The sequence below is a fragment of the Triticum dicoccoides genome, chromosome 6B (assembly GCF_002162155.2).
Source record: "Triticum dicoccoides isolate Atlit2015 ecotype Zavitan chromosome 6B, WEW_v2.0, whole genome shotgun sequence".
NCBI lineage: Eukaryota > Viridiplantae > Streptophyta > Magnoliopsida > Poales > Poaceae > Triticum > Triticum dicoccoides.
Window position 1 is genome coordinate 452,045,683 of NC_041391.1, and position 18,120 is coordinate 452,063,802.

Below are 18,120 nucleotides of genomic sequence, written 5' to 3' on the forward strand. Positions count from 1 at the left end.
GGGAATTACTGTAGCTTAATTATCCGGGCGCTACAAAGTATAGGGGATCTGTCATACTCCTTTTGATAAGTAAGAGTGTCGAATCCAACAAGGAGCAGAAGGAAATGACAAGCGGTTTTCGGCAAGGTATTATCTGCATGCACTGAAATTATCGGTGTGATAAGATAATTTGTAACGGGTAACAAGTGACAAGTGTACAAAGGTGCAGCAAGGTGGACCAATCCTTTTTGTAGCAAAGGACAAGCCTGGACGAACTCGTATATAAAGCAAAGCGCTCCTGAGGAGACATGGAAATTACCGTCAAGTTAGTTTTCATCATGCTCATATGATTCACATTCACTACTTTGATAATTTGATATGTGGGTGGACTAGTGCTTGGGTGCTGTCCTTACTTGGACAAGCCTCCCACGTATGATTAACCCCTCTCGCAAGCATCCGCAACTATGAAAGAAGAATTAAGATAAATCTGACCATAGCATGAAACATGTGGATCCAAATCAGCCCCTTAAGAAGCAACGCATAAACTAGAGTTTAAGCTTTTGTCACTCTAGCAACCCATCATCTACTTATTACTTCCCAATGCCTTCCCCTAGGCCCAAATCATGGTGAAGTGTCATGTAGTCGATGTTCACATAACATCACTAGAGGAAAGAAAACATACATCTCATCAAAATATCGAATGAATACCAAATCCACATGATTACTTATAACAAGACTTCTCCCATGTCCTCAGGAACGAGCAAAACTACTCACAAAGCATGTTCATGTTCAATATCAGAGGGGTAATAAATATCATTCAGGATCTGAACATATGATCTTCCACCAAGTAAACCAACTAGCATCAACTACAAAGAGTAATCTACACTACTAGCAACCCACAGGTAAAAATTTGAGGTTCTGAGGCAAAGATTGAATACAAGAGATGAACTAGGGTTTGAGAGGAGATAGTGTTGGTGAAGATGTTGATGAAGATTGCCCTTCCCATGATGAGAGGATTGTTGGTGATGATGATGGCTTCGATTTCCCCCTCCCGGAGGGAAGGAAGTTCCCCGACAGAGTCGCTCTGCCGGAGCTCTAGATTGCTCCTGCCCAGGTTTCGCCTCGAGACGGCGGTGCTTCATCCCTAAAGCTTCCTTATTATTTTTTCTAGGTCAAAACCCTCCACATAGTAGAAGATGGGCACCAGATGATGGCCAGGGGGCCCACAAGCCCTGGGGGTAGGACGTGCCCCCGGGGTTGTGGCCACCTGGTGGGTCCCCTTCTGTAGTTTCTTCGCCCAATATTTTTTATATATATTCCAAAACAATTCTCCATAAAGTTTTAGGAAATTTGGAGTTGTGCAGAATAGGTATCTCAGATTATCTCCTTTCCGGCCCAGAATTCCAGCTACCGGCATTCTCCCTCTTCATGTAAATCTTGTAAAATAAGAGAGAAAAGGCATAAGTATTGTACCATAATGTGAAATAACAATCCATAATGCAATAAATATGAACATAAAAACATGATGCAAAATTGATGTATCAATGGGCATCCAGATCCCGCTGTTGGTTATCGACCAAAGAAGTGTCTCGGTCATGTCTCATCATTCTCGAACCCGTAGGGTCCGCACGCTTAACGTTCGGTGACACTAGAGTAATATTGGGATATGTATGTTGGTAACCGAATGTTGTTTGGAGTCCCGAATGAGATCCCAGACCTCACAAGGAGTTCCGGAATAGTCCAGAGGTAAAGATTTTATATGGAAAGTAGTTTTCGGAGTTCCTGAAAAGTTTGGGGGTTCACCGGCAGAGTACCAGGGGGCACCGAAGGGTTCCGGGGGACCACTTGTGTGCGCCATCACTCCTGGAGGCCTACATGGGCTAGGGGCGCACCCTGGCCTTAATGGGGCAGGCGCACCAGTCCCCTAGGGCCCATGCGGCTGGGGGGGCTAAGGGGAGGGGAGGTGCCCCACATGCCTTGGGGGCCAAGCCTCCCCCTGGCCGCCGCCACCTCCTTGGAGGAGGGGCCAGGGCCGGCGCCCCCTCCCCCCTACTACTATATATAGTGGAGGAGATGGAGAGCATATGCACCCTTGTGCCTTGGAGCCTCCCTCCCTCTCTCCTGCTACTTCGTTTCCTCCCCGGTTTGTTGCCTTCGGTAGTGCTTGGCATAGCCCTGCCGGAATCACTCCACCACCATCATCATCACGCTGTCGTGCTGTCGGGGATCCCATCTACTTCTCCTCCCTCACTTGTTGGATCAAGAAGGAAGAGACGTCATCGAGCCATACGTGTGCTGAACGCGGAGGTGTCGTTCGTTCGGCACTAGATCGGATTGGATCATGGTCAGATCGCAAAGAGTACGACTATCTCAACCGCGTGTAATACGCTTCTGCTTAACGGTCTACTAGGGTACGTAGGCACACTCTCCCCTCTCGTAGCTATGCATCTCCATAGATAGATCTTGCGTCTGTGTAGAAATATTTTGTTTTCCATGCAATGTTCCCCAATAGATGGCTCATCTTCAGATCAACTCTGATGTCGGCTGTGGTGACACCTTTGTCCCCGGCCAGTTCTTTGTATTCGGCAGCATCATCCTTCGCGCTGATTCGACCGGTCGCCTCGACTAGGTCAAAAACTTTGCCCCATATCAAATCTTCATATTCGGGAGTTTAGAGTACACCACTGACTCCTGTGGCGCCCTCACCCTCTCTGGACACTACAAAAAAAGACACATCCATGACATTTTGGGCCGAACGAAAAAAAATTGTCATACTTATGACACTTCTATGACGACAATTATGACAAAACCCGGTATCATCATAGATGTGGTGGGATCCTACTTCTATGACAAAAAATCATGACAGAAAATGGGTTTTTCGTCCTGGGCGGGCCGGAGATGCAGCTGCATGACATTCTTTGGGTCGTCCATGACGGAAAAAACCATGGTAGAAGCAAGGGCGAGGAAAATTTCGGCGAGTTCCCGGTTACGGTGGGTGGTCGGGGGCCGAGCGATGCGCATTTCTCTCGTACACGTATGCGCGTGTGTGCGAGACGTTGGGCTCTAACTGAACCCGAGCGAGGCGTTGGGCTCTAACTAAATCCGAGCGATTGCACTGCAGGCTACGCGTTACTGAACCCGAGCGATCGATCGATGGCTGTTAACTAAACTCGATCGAGCGATTCCTTCGCTACTGCTGCTAACTGAAGTGGATCGATGCTGCCTCTGGATGAACAGTGAGCATTGCAGGGGGGTGGATGAACAGTGAGCGGTGGGGGTGGATGAACAGGACCCCGTGGTGTTGCCTCTGGATGAACAGGACCGCGATTGATCGAGCCGGTTGGGGCTGGATGAACAGGACCCCGTGGAGGGCTGGATGAACAGACGACCCCGTGGAGGGCTGGATGAACAGTAGACGGTGGAGGGGTGGATGAACAGTAGCCCGTGGAGGGGTGGTTGAACAGGAGCCCATGGAGAGGGGTGGTTGAGCAGTAGCCGGTGGAGTAGCGCACAGTGGAGGCTAGATGAACAGGAGCTCGTTGATGAACAGTCGCATGTGGAGGCTGGAGGAGGTCGACGGTGGATGAACAGTAGCCCGTGGAGGCTGGAGGAGGTCGACGGTGGAGATGAACAGTATCCCGTGGAGTCCCGTTTTGCGGTACGCCACACCCCTCCTGATGAACAGGACCCCCGTTTCGACCGTAGCGCTCCAACACAAGTCTGTTTCCTCTGTTTTGCGGTACGCCACACCCCTCCCGATCAATAGGACCCTGTTTCGACCATAGGAGGTCCAACCCAAGTCTGTTTCCTCCGTTTTGCAGTACACTAGACCCCTCCCGATGAACATGATCCCGTTTTGAATGTGGCCGGTCGAACACAAGACCGTTTCCTTCGTTCTGCTGTATGCCAGGCCTCATTTCCATCGCATGTTCCGTCCAAGCCCTCCCGATGAACACGACGACGCATTCCATTCTGACCCAGCCGGTTGGCTCCCCATGAACACGACAATGACGGTGTTTCTCCGTTCTGACCCAGCCATGTACACGAGCCTTGGTCATACGTATGCGCGAGTAGGCGTTCGAGACCCCGCCCGTATGTACATACGTGGCCGTATTTACTTTCTTGCACCCTGGCCGCTGTACGTACGTGTACATGCTACGTGCGCGCCTCTACATCGACCAGTATGTACGTACATGTTCGCGACCAGAATGACAACCTACGTACGCTTCGACTAGGTGGGTCCCGACTGTCAGGCAATTCCTTGCGTGCGAAGATGTAGCTGGTGGGTCCTAGTAGTCAGGGGGCGAATCGTTTTTTTTTTGTCCGGACGCACTCCTTGCATGCGAAGATGTAGCTGGTGGGTCCCAGCAGTCAGGGGGTGAATCAATTTTTTTGCCCGTAATATGGACGCACTTCCTTGTGTGTGAAGATGTAGCTGGTAGGTCCCAGCAGTCAAGGGGAAATGTTTTTTTCGCGAAATACGGTGGCCCGTCCAGTGGGACCCTGCTGTCAGGTGGAGGAATCATTATTTTCCACGTAATAAGGAGGCACTTCCTTGTTGCGGCCGTGGACCCAGCTGTCAGCCTCTCCACGTACAGTCCATGTTCGATGAAAGTTGTTCCTTGACCACGTTGACCACGCCGCACCGAGAGCACCAGGACGATGGACGACGGCGAAGCCTAGGAAGGGGAGGACGCGAAGCCGGGGAAGACGCGGCAGTGGAAGCCCACGCAGAGAGGAGTACGAGGGTTCACTGGTTTGGCTATGGTGTGAGGCTGCCGTCGCCGCAGGGCCTGGCCAGCGGTGGGAATAGTAGGGGGCGGTGAGGCCTTCGCGGCAGCACAGCCGGCCACGGGAGGCAAGAGCATGCGGCACGACCGACGCTGCTTTGGGCGGCTGGAGCAAGAAGACCAGAGGTTGAAGAAGCACTACAGCCGTTGGATGGACATCGTACGGTCGCTGGAGCTAGAATCGTTCATATTGACTAAGTTGACAAAGCGCTCCGTCCCCGTCAACTTAGTAGGACCACAAGTCAGCCTCCCACCAAGGTGGGTCCCAGCTAGCAGGGGAAGTATTCATTTTTTGTGCATAATAAGGAGGCACTTCTGGTGGGTCCGAGCTGACAGTGGGGGAAACGTTTTTTTTGCGAAATACGGTGGCACGTTCGGTGGGTCCCAGCAGTCAGGGGGAAACTTTTTTTTCATGAAGTAAGGTGGCCCATCCGGTGGGTCCCTGCTGTCAGGTGGAGGAATAATTATTTTGCGCATGATAAGGAGGCACTTCCTTGCGGCCGCCATGGACCCAGCTGTCAGCATCTCCACGTATAGTACTCTTCCGGTGGAAGTCGGTCGTTGACCACGTTGACCACGTCACGCCGAGAGCACCAGGGCGATGGACGACGGCAAGGCCTAGGAAAGGGACGCCGCGGAGCTCGGGAAGATGCAGCAGTGGAAGCCCACGCGAAGAGGAGTACGAGGGTTCACTGGTTCAGCTATGGTGTGAGGCTGCCATTGCCGCAGAATAACAGTGGGTGTGAGTGAGTAGAGGGATAGCCTGGCCAGCGGTGGGAGTAGTACGGGGCGGTGAGGCCTCCGCGGCATCACAGTCGGCCATGGGAGGCAGGAGCACGCGGCACAACCGGCGCTGCTTTGGGCGGCTGGAGCAAGAAGACCAGAGGTTGAAGAAGCACTACGGCCGTTGGATGGACATCGTACGGTCACTTCAGCTAGAATCGTTTATATTGACTAAGTTAACAAAGCCCTTGGTACGCGTCAACTTAGTAGGCCCCCAGGTCATCCTCCGAAACGGTGAGCCCAAGATATCAGGGGGATGAATCATTTTTTGGGCTGCTGAAGGAAGAATATCCGAGATTGAAGAAGAAGCACGACATCCATTGGATGGACATCCAACGGCCACAGCTGCTAGAACTGTGTGTTGTTGACAAAGCCTTGCATACGCGTCAACTTAGTTTTTTTTAGGGCACACGTCAACTTAGAAGGCCCACAAGTGTGTGGCAGAGAATATATAGCCCATTTGCGATTTGTAAGAATGTACAACCCATTTTTTTTAATTCTAATGAAATTTACTACAGCCCATTTACAGTTTGTTAAAAGTATAACCCAACTATTAGCTAGGATAACGATTAATAATTTCAAACAACTGCTCAAAACAGAATTCAAAAAAAATTCGCACATTTTGATGGGATCCGAAATATTTTTATCCGAAATTTCTACTCAGATTAAATATAATTTCAAAATAAAGTTGTATTACGTTAAAATCCAAGGAAATATTGCGCGTGCAACAAGTAATGAAATTAAAATTTTCAAATTCCAAAAATAATATATTTTTTAAACTAATTACATGTTTGGTGCCTTTTTTATAGTTACTGTCCGGTTATTATAATTACATCCCATTTATTATTTCTTCAAGTCCTCCTAGGAAAGTTTGCAGCCCAACGGCGACAAGTTGGCCCAACAGATTAACGGGCCACAAACGGGCCGACTGTATCCACGGGCTGAATTTGGCCCACAAGCAGAAAAGGCCAGTAACGGGCCGTAAGTAACGGAATGATGGAAATGATCTCAAGAATAAATGGGCCCTGAGAAGGCCGAAAGGTAACACGGGCTGGAAATGACCCAATGGGATAATGGACCGCTAATGGGTATAAAGTGATACATTGTTCATTACGGACCGGTTTCACCACGGGTCGTTAATGGGCCAAGAGTTACAAAGGGACCCGTATGGGCCGAAAGACGTCATGGGCCATACATGGGCCGGAAGTTACAACGGGCTGGAATCATATTGGACGGCCCAGATGACGCTACTGGGCCTAATACTGTTAGGCCGTAACGGGCCGTGAATTAGCGGGCTGTAAATGGGCTATATGTGAACACGCCGTTAACAGGCTTTCCGTGGGCCAACCTGCCACCTTTTGACCAGGTCAAACAGGTCGGCTTTTTCACAGGAATGGGCCTTTGTTGGGCCGTGCCACGTGTCGATGTATCATAGATGCCCTGTGTCCAATGAGTGGATGACATCCATCCCAACGGTGAGCCGGCACGTGTTTTCTCCGGCCAATGATGATTTTACACGTGGAAAATCCCCATTGGTTAGGGTTGTTAACGGGTTATCGAATCCAAAACCAGACCCGATAACTTAACGGTGTTCTGTTACGGTGGATGGCACGTGTCGGTCACCCTTGACGAAAGCACTTCTTTGACGCGCGATTTATTGTTATGGAAGTGGACACTTCCGTGATGATAATTTTGGTAATGTCATGGAACACTTCTACGACAGCACAGGTATGACTATCTTGATTCTGTCATAAAATCATCATGGATATACATGCATGACAAAAAATGCGACCCACTGTGACAAACACGTATCATCACGCAAGTGTATTTTTTTTTTGTAGTGGGATGGGAGCCGGATCGGCAAGAAAACTCCATGGGCATCGCAACTTTAACATGGACCCTACCTCGGATCCTAACTTTGGATGATACCACTTCAGAACCTACCTTGAGTTCGGATCCGATCTCCTTCGAGTCGGACCAGGCCCTCATCCTGGCCGACCCGTGCTCCGAAGCCACATCACATGCTTCACCGAGCATACCACAGATTAATCCCACCTGCTGTCAAGAGATGGGACCGGCAGAGAAGGAAAAAATAGAAGTGTTTGCGCCTTTGCCTGCCAACAGAGCGGGAAAAAGGAAAAGCGGATTTTTCAAGATTCGAACTTGGTTACGCATGAAAACAGAAGCGTGCAAGCCAACTATTCTATCATACACTCATGTCCTCATAACGAAACAGATTTTAATTCTTGTTTCCATACTTGCCTTATATTGTGTAGATGAAAATAAACTAAGCATGAAAAAAATTATAAGGTTGTTACGTTTGTTGGGCCTTGTGGGCCGACAACCATGTCTCGGCTTCTAGAGTGGGCACAAAATCAGCGGATTTTCTTTCGGTGGGGGGTCTAACCCATGCTTTCTTTTTTCCTTCTAAGGAGTGATCCAGTTGGGTTAGCTTTCGTTTATATCAAAATCAAGGATTCGTTTATATTGCGAACCAATCTATGGTTGGATGGTTAGGAGGACGGTGGTATTTGTAGTCCATCAGAGTTCAAATCCCGGTGCTCGCATTTATCCTTAATTTATTTCAGGTTTTCCGCGTGATGCACATTCAAGGGAGGAGACGTTCCCGTGACGCTTGCATTTGTACTGTGAAAAAGGATTTGTTTATATTTATTAATAGTACCACCTCACTGATGCACAATAAAATTTCCCAATTTATAAAGAAGGAATTAACTTGGTAAATTTGTGAGAGACCCAATAAATAAGGGCATGGATGGCAAAAAAGTAAAAAAAAAGCCTAATAAAGATGGAATGTGCACAATAAAAGAAATAAAAGGGAGGACGTTTTACAAGAAATACTGAGGAGAATCCAATAAAATATGGGATGTGCCTATTATAGGAGAGAGGCCCGATAAAGATGGAATGTGCACTCGCTACAAAATAAATAAAGAAATAAGAAAGAACGCATGGCAAGAAAAATCAAAGAGATCCGATAAAAGATGGTGTTCCTAGGAGAACTAAAAGATCCCCTAAAGATGGGATGTGCGCTATAAATAAAATCAAGACACAAAAAGAAAAAGAAAAACCATAAATATGGGATGCACACCATAAAAGAAGTAAAAGAGAGACAGGATAAGGATAGTATGTTATGGCAAGAAGTAGATAGTGTTGATGATAATCTAAAAGTGTGTGGTATTTTTTCTCTCATTGCAACGCACGGGCCCTTTTGCTAGTAAATAAATAAAGAAAAATTGTTTCTACCTATATGTCGTTGCACGTTATTTCCTATCATGGTCGCAAGTTATTTCTTCTTGGGCTTGCAACGCCTGTTATTTCTGTTGGGCCTGTAGACTTATCTTTATTTCATATGTCTTTGTACTAATTGTATAGACATATACATACAATAAGTGAAAATGATCCCCTAAAAAAATTGAAAATGATAGTTAAAGTTGTACAAGAAAGAAAAAATTAAAAGAAAATATTAGCATAGACCAAATGAAAAAAATCATATTCTATGAATCAAATGATAGCTCTTTCTCTACATAATTTGAGATACATATCATCTCACTTCCTATGATATTTCTATTCACAAGATATTCCTATCTTATGAACTAAAGGAGGCCTAGGGGTCATTTATACTACTCCCGCCTTCTCAAAATATAATGTGCGCTTGACTTTGTAGATCATTGATGCATGACTTTGACCATTAATATATACCATGGTACATGGATTGAATGTGTATAAATGCCATCATTATATTTGTTTTGCAATTTTTTTATTTCATAAGTACTTATACTAATTTTATAGACATAGACCTAAGATAAGTGAAAGTCATAGTCAAAATTGTGCAACAAAAACCAGAAAAAGTGAACCGCGCCTTATATTTTGGGAAGGAGTGAGTAGTACTGTAGCAACATACTGAATTTACTAGAAAGCATGTATCAGTCACTAGGTAAAAAAATCCAGGGAAATTTCATCTGAATTAACCAACTGCCATGATGTGAAACTAAACATGTAATTCCAACACCAATCACACTTCTAGTAATTCAAACATGGATTAATACATGCATAAATGACACCGCCATAGTTTTCTTGCAAAACAATTTTATTTCGTAAGTCTTTGTACTAATTGTATAGACATAAACATACAATAAGTGAAAATCATAGTTAAAGTTATGCAACAAAGACAAAAAAATTGAAAGAATATATTATCCTAGACCCAATGAAAAAAATCATATCCTATGAATCAAATGATAGATCTTTCTCTATATACTTTGAGATACATGTCATCTCACTTCCTATAATTTTTCTATTCACGAGATATTCCTATCCTATGAACTAAAGGAGGCCTAGGGGTCATTTATACTACTCTCTCCTTCCCAAAATATAACGCACGCTTGACTTTGCGGATTGTTGATGCACGACCTTGACCATTAATATATACCACAATACATGGATTGTGAAGGAAATGTGCCCTAGAGGCAATAATAAAGTTGTTTCCTAATTTCATGATAAATGTTTATTATTCATGCTAGAATTGTAACCGGAAACTTGATACATGTGTGGATACATAGACAAAATATCGTGTCCCTAGTAAGCCTCTACTAGACTAGCTCGTTGATCAAAGATGGTTAAGTTTCCTAACCATAGACATGTGTTGTCATTTGATAAACGGGATCACATCATTAGGAGAATGATGTGATGGACAAGACCAATTCATTAGCTTAGCATTATGATCGTTCAGTTTTGTTGCTATTGCTCTCTTCATGTCAAATACATATTCTTTTGACTATGAGATTATGCAACTCCCGGATACCATAGGAATGCCTTGTGTGCTATCAAACGTCACAACGTAACTGGGTGATTATAAAGATGCTCTACAGGTATCTCCAAAGGTGTTTGTTGGGTTGGCATAAATCGAGATTAGGATATGTCACTCCGAGTATCGGAGAGGTATCTCAGGCCCTCTCGGTAATGCACGTCATAAGAAGCCTTGCAAGCAAAGTGACTGATGAGCTAGTTGCATGATGATGCATTATGGAACGAGTAAAGAGACTTTCCAGTAACGAGATCGAACTAGGTATGAAGATACCGACGATCGAATCTCGGGCAAGTAACATATTGATGACAAAGGGAATAACGTATGTTGTCATAATGGTTCGACCGATAAAGATCTTTGTAGAATATGTGGGAGCCAATATGAGCATCAAGGTTTCGCTATTGGTTATTGACCGGAGAGGTGTCTCGGTCATGTCTACATGGTTCTCTAACCCGTAGGGTCCGCATGCTTAACGTTCGATGACAATATTTTATTATATGAGTTATGTGATTTGGTGACCAAATGTTGTTCGGAGTCTCGGATGAGATCATGGACATGACGAGGTGTCTCGAAATGGTCGAGAGGTAAATATTGATATATAGGACAATGGTATTCGGACACTGGAAGTGTTTCGGAGGGTACGGGTACATATCGGATCACCCGAAAGGAGTTTCGGGCAACCCCGGCAAAGAAATGGCCCTTATGGGCCGGGAACACACCAGCCCACAAGGGGATGGTGCGCCCCTATACAAGCCAGCCCTATGAGAAGGTGAAGGAAAGAGGGGAGGGCAAGGAAAGTGTGGAGTAGGACACCCCTTCCTTCCCTCTCCCCCCTCTTTTCTTCCCCCTTGTTTATACAAGGTAAGGGGGGCGCCACTTGGGAAACCCCAAGTAGGATTCAGATCCTACTTGGGGAGCCCCTTGGCTGCCTCTCCTCCTCTCCCACCTATATATATATGTGGGGAGAGGGTGCCTAGAACACACACCACAATCGTTAGCCGTGTGCGGCGCCCCCCTCCATCATTTACGCCTTCGGTCATATCTTCGTAGTGCTTAGGCGAAGCCCTGTGCGGATCACTTCACCATCACCGTCACCACATCGTCGTGCGGACAGAACTCATCTACTTCCTCGACACCTTGCTGGATTAAGAAGGCGAGGAACGTCATCGCGCTGAACATGTGCAAAACTCGGAGGTGACGTACGTTTGGTACTTGATCGGTCGGAGCTAGAAGAAGTTTGACTACATCAACCGCGTTGTCAAACGCTTCCACTTTCGGTCTACGAGGGTACATAGACACACTCTCCCCCACTCGTTGCTATGCATCTCCTAGATAGATCTTGTGTAAGTTTTTTGAAATTGCATGCTACGTTCCCCAACAGTGGCATCCGAGCCAGGTCTATGCGTAGATGATATGCACGAGTAGAACACAAAGAGTTGTGTGCGGTGATCATCATACTGCTTACCACCAATTTGTTATTTTTATTCGTCGGTATTGTTGGATGAAGTGGCCCGGACCAACCTTACATGACCACGTTCATGAGACCGGTTCCACCGATAGACATGCAACTAGTTTTGCATAAAGGTGGCTGGCAGGTGTCTGTTTCTCCTACTTTAGTTGAATCGAATTTGACTGCGGCCGGTCCTTGTTGAAGGTTAAAACAACAAACTTGATAAATCACCGTTGTGGTTTTTGTGCCGTAGGTAAGAACGGTTCTTGCTAGAAGCCCGTACCAGCCACGTAAAACTTGCAAGAACAAAAGTAAAGGACGTCTAACTTGTTTTTGCAGGGCATGCTTGTGATGTGACATGGTCATGACATGATGTTATATACGTTATTGTATGAGATGATCATGTTTTTTAAAAGTTATCGGCAACTGGCAGGAGCCTTATGGTTGTCGCTTTATTGTATGAAATGCAAACGTCATGTAATTGCTTTACTTTATCACTAAGCGGTAGCGATAGTTGTAGAAGCAATAGTTGGCGAGACGACCACGACGCTACGATGGAGATCAAGGTGTCAAGCCGGAGACAATGGAGATCATGATGATGCTTTGGAGATGGAGACCAAAAGCACAAGATGATGATGACCATATCATGTCACATATTTTGATTGCATGTGATGTTTATCTTTATGCATCTTATTTGCCTTAGTACGGCGGTAGCATTATAAGATGATCCCCTAACTAAATTTCAAGGTATAAGTGTTCTCCCTGAGTATGCACTGTTGCGACAGTTCTTCGTGCTGAGACACCACGTGATGATCGGGTGTGATAGCCTCTACATTCACATACAACGGATGCAAGACAGTTTTGCACATGCGAAATACTTAGGTTAAAATTGACGAGCCTAGCATGTACAGACATGGCCTCAAAACACTGGAGACCGAAAAGTCGAACGTGAATCATATAGTAGATATGATCAACATAGAGATGTTCACCATTGATGACTACTCCATCTCACATGATGATCGGACATGGTTTAGTTGATTTGGATCACGTATCATTTAAATGACTTGAGTGATGTCTATCTAAGTGGGAGTTCTTGAGTAATTTGATTAATTGAACTTTAATTTATCATGAACTTAGTCCTGATAGTATTTGAAAATTATGTCGTAGATCAATAGCTCGCGATGTAGCTCCCCATTTATTTTTTATATGTTCCTAGAGAAAACTAAGTTGAAAGATGATAGTAGCAATGATGTGGACCGGGTCCGCAATCTGAGCATTATCCTCATTGATGCACAGAAGAATTATGTTCTTGATGCACCGCTAGGTGACAGACCTATTGCAGGAGCAGATGCAGACGTTATGAACGTTTGGCAAGCTCGATATGATGACTACTTGATAGTTTAGTGCACCATGCTTTAGGGATTAGAACCGGGACTTCAAAAACTGTTTTGCACGCAACAGATCATATGAGATGTTCCAAGAGCTGAAATTGATATTTCAGACTCATGCCCGTGTCTCTGACAAGTACTTTGCCTACAAGATGGAGGAGAATAGCTCAGCCAGTGAGCATATGTTCAGAATGTCTGGGTAGTACAATCACTTGAATCAAGTGGGAGTTAATCTTCCAGATAAGATAGTGATTGACAGAGTTCTCTAGTCACCATCACCAAGCTAATAGAACGTCTTGATGAACTATAATATGCAAGGGATGAAGAAAACGATTCTCGAGCTCTTCGTGATGCTGAAATCAGTGAAGGTAGAAATCAAGAAAGAGCATCAAATGTTGATGGTTAACAAGACCACTAGTTTCAAGAAAAAGGGAAAAAGGGAAATAAAGGGAACTTCAAGAAGAATGGCAAATAAGTTGCCACTCCCATGAAGAAACCCAAAGCTAGACCTAAGCCTGAAACTGAGTGCTTCTACTGCAAAGGATAAGGTCACTGGAAGAGGTACTACCCCAAATATTTGGCGGATAAGAAGGACGGCAAAGTGAACAAAGGTATATTTGATATACATGTTATTGATGCGTACTTTACTAGTGTTCATAGTATCCCCTAGGTATTTGATATCGGTTCAGTTGCTAAGATTAGTAACTCGAAGCAGGAATTGCAAAAGGAATAGACACTAGTTGAGGGTGAAGTGATGATGTGTGTTGGAAGTGGTTCCAAGATTGATATGATCATCACCGCACACTCCCTATACTTTCGGGATTAGTGTTGAACCTAAATAAAAGTTATTTGGTGTTTGCCTTGAGCATGAACAAGATAGGATCGTGTATATTGCAATACGGTTATTCATTTAAGACGGAGAATAATTGTTATTCTGTTTACATGAATAAAACCTTCTATGGTCATACACCCAATGTTAATGGTTTATTGAATGTCGATCGTAGTGATACACATATTCATAATATTGATGCCAAAAGATGCAAAGTTGATAATGATAATGCAACATACTTGTGGCACTGCCGTTTAGGTGATATTGGTGTAAAGCGCATGAAGAAACTCCATGCTGATGGGCTTTTGGAGTCACTTAATTATGAATCATTTGATACTTGCGAACCATGCCTCATGGGCAAGATGACTAAAACTCTGTTCTCTGAAACAATGGAGCGAGCCAATGACTTATTGGAAATAATACATACCGATGTATGCGGTCCGATGAGTGTTAAGGCACGCGACGGGTATCGTTATTTTCTGACCTTCACAGGTGATTTGAGCAGACATGGGTATATCTAGTTCATGAAACACAAGTCTGAAACATTTGAAAAGTTCAAGGAATTTCAGAGTGAAGTGGAGAATCATCGTAACAAGAAAATAAAGTTTCCGTGATCTGATCGCGGAGGTGAATATTTGAGTTACGAGTTTGGCCTTCATTTAAAACAATGTGGAATAGTTTTACAACTCACGCCACTTGGAACACCACAGTAATGGTGTGTCCGAACGTCATAACCGTACTTTATTGGATATGGTGCATTCTATGATGTCTCTTACCGATTTACCACTATTGTTTTGGGGTTATGCATTAGAGACAGTTGCATTCACGTTAAATAGGCCACAATATAAATCCGTTCAGACGACACCGTATGAACTGTGGTTTGGCAAGAAACCTAAGCTGTCGTTTCTTAAAGTTTGGGGATGCGATGCTTATGTCGAAAGGCTTCAGCCAGATAAGCTCAAACCTAAATCGGAGAAGTGCATCTTCATAGGATACCCCAAAGAAACTACTGGGTACACCTTCTACCATATATCCGAAGGCAAGATCTTTATTGCTAAAAAATGGGTCCTTTCTAGAAAAGGAGTTTCTCTCGAAAGAAGTGAGTGGGAGTAAAGTAGAACTTGATGAGGCAATTATACCTTCTCTTAATTTGGAAAGTAGCTCATCAAAGAAATCTGTTCCCGTGATGCCTACACCAACTAGAGAGGAAGCTAATGATGATGATCATGAAACTTTAGATCAAGTTACTACTATACCTCGTAGGTCAATCAGAGCACGATCCACGCCAGAGTGGTACGGTAATCCTATTTTGGAAGTCATGTTACTACACCATGGCGAACCTATGAGCTATGAAGAAGCTATGATGAGCCCAGATTCTGACAGATGGCTTGAGGCCATGAAATCTGAGATAGGATCCATGTATGAGAACAAAGTGTGACTTTGGTGGACTTGCCCGATGATCGACAAGCCATTGAGAATAAAAGGATTTTCAAGAGGAAGACAAACATTGATGGTAGTGTTACTATCTACAAAGTTCGACTTATCGCAAAAGGTTTTCGACAAGTTCAAGGAGTTGACTACGATGAGACTTTCTCACCAGTGGCGATGCTTAAGTCTGTCCAAGTCATGTTAGCAATTGCCACATTTTATGAAATCTAATAAATGGATGTCAAAACTGCACCCCTTAAATGGATATCTCTAAGAAGAGTTGTATATGATGCAACCAGAAGGTTTTGTCGATCCTAAAGGTGCTAACAAGATGTGCAAGTTCTAGTGATCCATCTATGGACTAGTGCAAGCATCTCGGAGTTGGAATATACGCTTTGATGAGGTGATCAAAGCATATGGTTTTATACAGACTTACTGTGAAGCCTGTATTTACAAGAAAGTGAGTGGGAGCTTTGTAGCATTTCTAATATTATATGTGGATGACATATTATTGATTGGAAATGATATAGAATTTCTGGATAGCATAAAGAATACTTGAATAAGAATTTTGTCAATGAAAGACCTCGGTGAAGCTGCTTACATATTGGGCATCAAGATCTATAGAGATAGATCAATACTCTTGGTAAGACTTTCATTGAGTACATACCTTGACATATTTTGAAGGAGTTCAAAATGGATCAATCAAAGAAGGAGTTCTTTCCTGTATTGTAATGTGTGAAGTTGAGTAAAAGACTCAAAACCCGACCACGACAGAAGATAAAGAGAGAATGAAAGACATTCCCTATGCCTCAGCCATAGGTTCTATAAAGTATGTCATGTTGTGTACCAAACCTATTGTGTACCTTGCCATGAGTTTGGCAAGGGGGTACAATAGTGATCCAGGAGTAGATCACTGGACAGAGGTCAAAATTATCCTTAGTTACCTTAAAAAGGGCTAAAGAAATGTTTCTCGTTTATGAAGGTGATAAAGAGTTCGTCGTAAAGAGTTACATCGATGCAAGCTTTGGCACTGATCTAGATGAATCTAAGTCTCAATATAGATACATATTGAATGTGGGAGCAATTAGCTAGAGTAGCTCCATGCAGAGCATTGTAGACATAGAAATTTGCAAAATACATACGGATCTGAATGTGGCAGACTCGTTGACTAAATTTCTCTCACAAGCAAAACATGATCACACCTTAGTACTCTTTGGGTGTTAATCATATAGCGATGTGAAATAGATTATTGACTCTAGTAAACCCTTTGGGTGTTGGTCACATGGCGATGTGAACTATGGATATTAATCACATAAATATGTGAACTATTGGTGTTAAATCACATGGCGATGTGAACTAGATTATTGACTCTAGTGCAAAAGGAAATATGCCCTAGAGGCAATAATAAAGTTGTTTCCTTATTTCATGATAAATGTTTATTATTCATGCTAGAATTGTATTAATCGGAAACTTGATACATGTGTGGATACATAGACAAAATACCGTGTCCCTAGTAAGCCTCTACTAGACTAGCTCGTTAATCAAAGATGGTTAAGTTTCCTAACCATAGACATGTGTTGTCAATTGATAAACGGGATCACATCATTAGGAGAATGATGTGATGGAAAAGACCCATTCATTATCTTAGCATTATGATCGTTCAGTTTTATTGCTATTGCTTTCTTCATGTTAAATACATATTTCTTCGACTATGAGATTATACAACTCCCGAATACCGGAGGAATGCCTTGTGTGCTATCAAACGTCACAATGTAACTGGGTGATTATAAAGATGATCTACAGGTATCTCTGAAGGTGTTTGTTGGGTTGGCATAGATCGAGATTAGGAATTGTCACTCCGAGTATCGGAGAGGTATCTCTGGGCCCTCTCGGTAATGCACATCATAAGAAGACTTGCAAGCAAAGTGACTAATGAGTGAGTTGCAGGATGATGCATTACGAAACGAGTAAAGAGACTTGTCGGTAACGAGATTGAACTAGGTATGAAGATACACACGATCGAATCTCGGGCAAGTAACATACTAATGACAAAGGAAATAACGTATGTTGTCATAACGGTTCGACCGATAAAGATCTTCATAGAATATGTGGGAGCCAATATGAGCATCCAGGTTCCGCTATTGGTTATTGACCGGAGAGGTGTCTCGATCATGTCTAAATAGTTCTCGAACCCGTAGGGTCTGCATGCTTAACGTTCGATGACGATATTGTATTATTGAGTTATGTGATTTGGTAACCGAATGTTGTTCGGAGTCCAGGATGAGATCACGGACATGACGAGGAGTCTCAAAATGGTCGAGAGATAAAGATTGATATATAGGACGATGGTATTCGAACATCGAAAATGTTCCGAAGGGTACCGGATACATATTGGGTCACCGGAAAGGAGTTCCGGGCAACCCCGGCAAAGAAATGGGCCTTATGGGCCAAGAGAGGGAACACACCAGCCCCTATACAGGCCAGTCCTATGAGGAGGTGAAGGAAAGTGTGGAGTAGGACTCCCCCTTCCTTCCCCCCCCCCCTCTTTCCTCCCCCTTGTTTATACAAGGTAAGGGGCGGCACTTGGGGACACCCCAAGTAGGATTCAGATCCTACTTGGGGCTCCCCTTGGCTGCCTCTCCTCCCCTCCTACA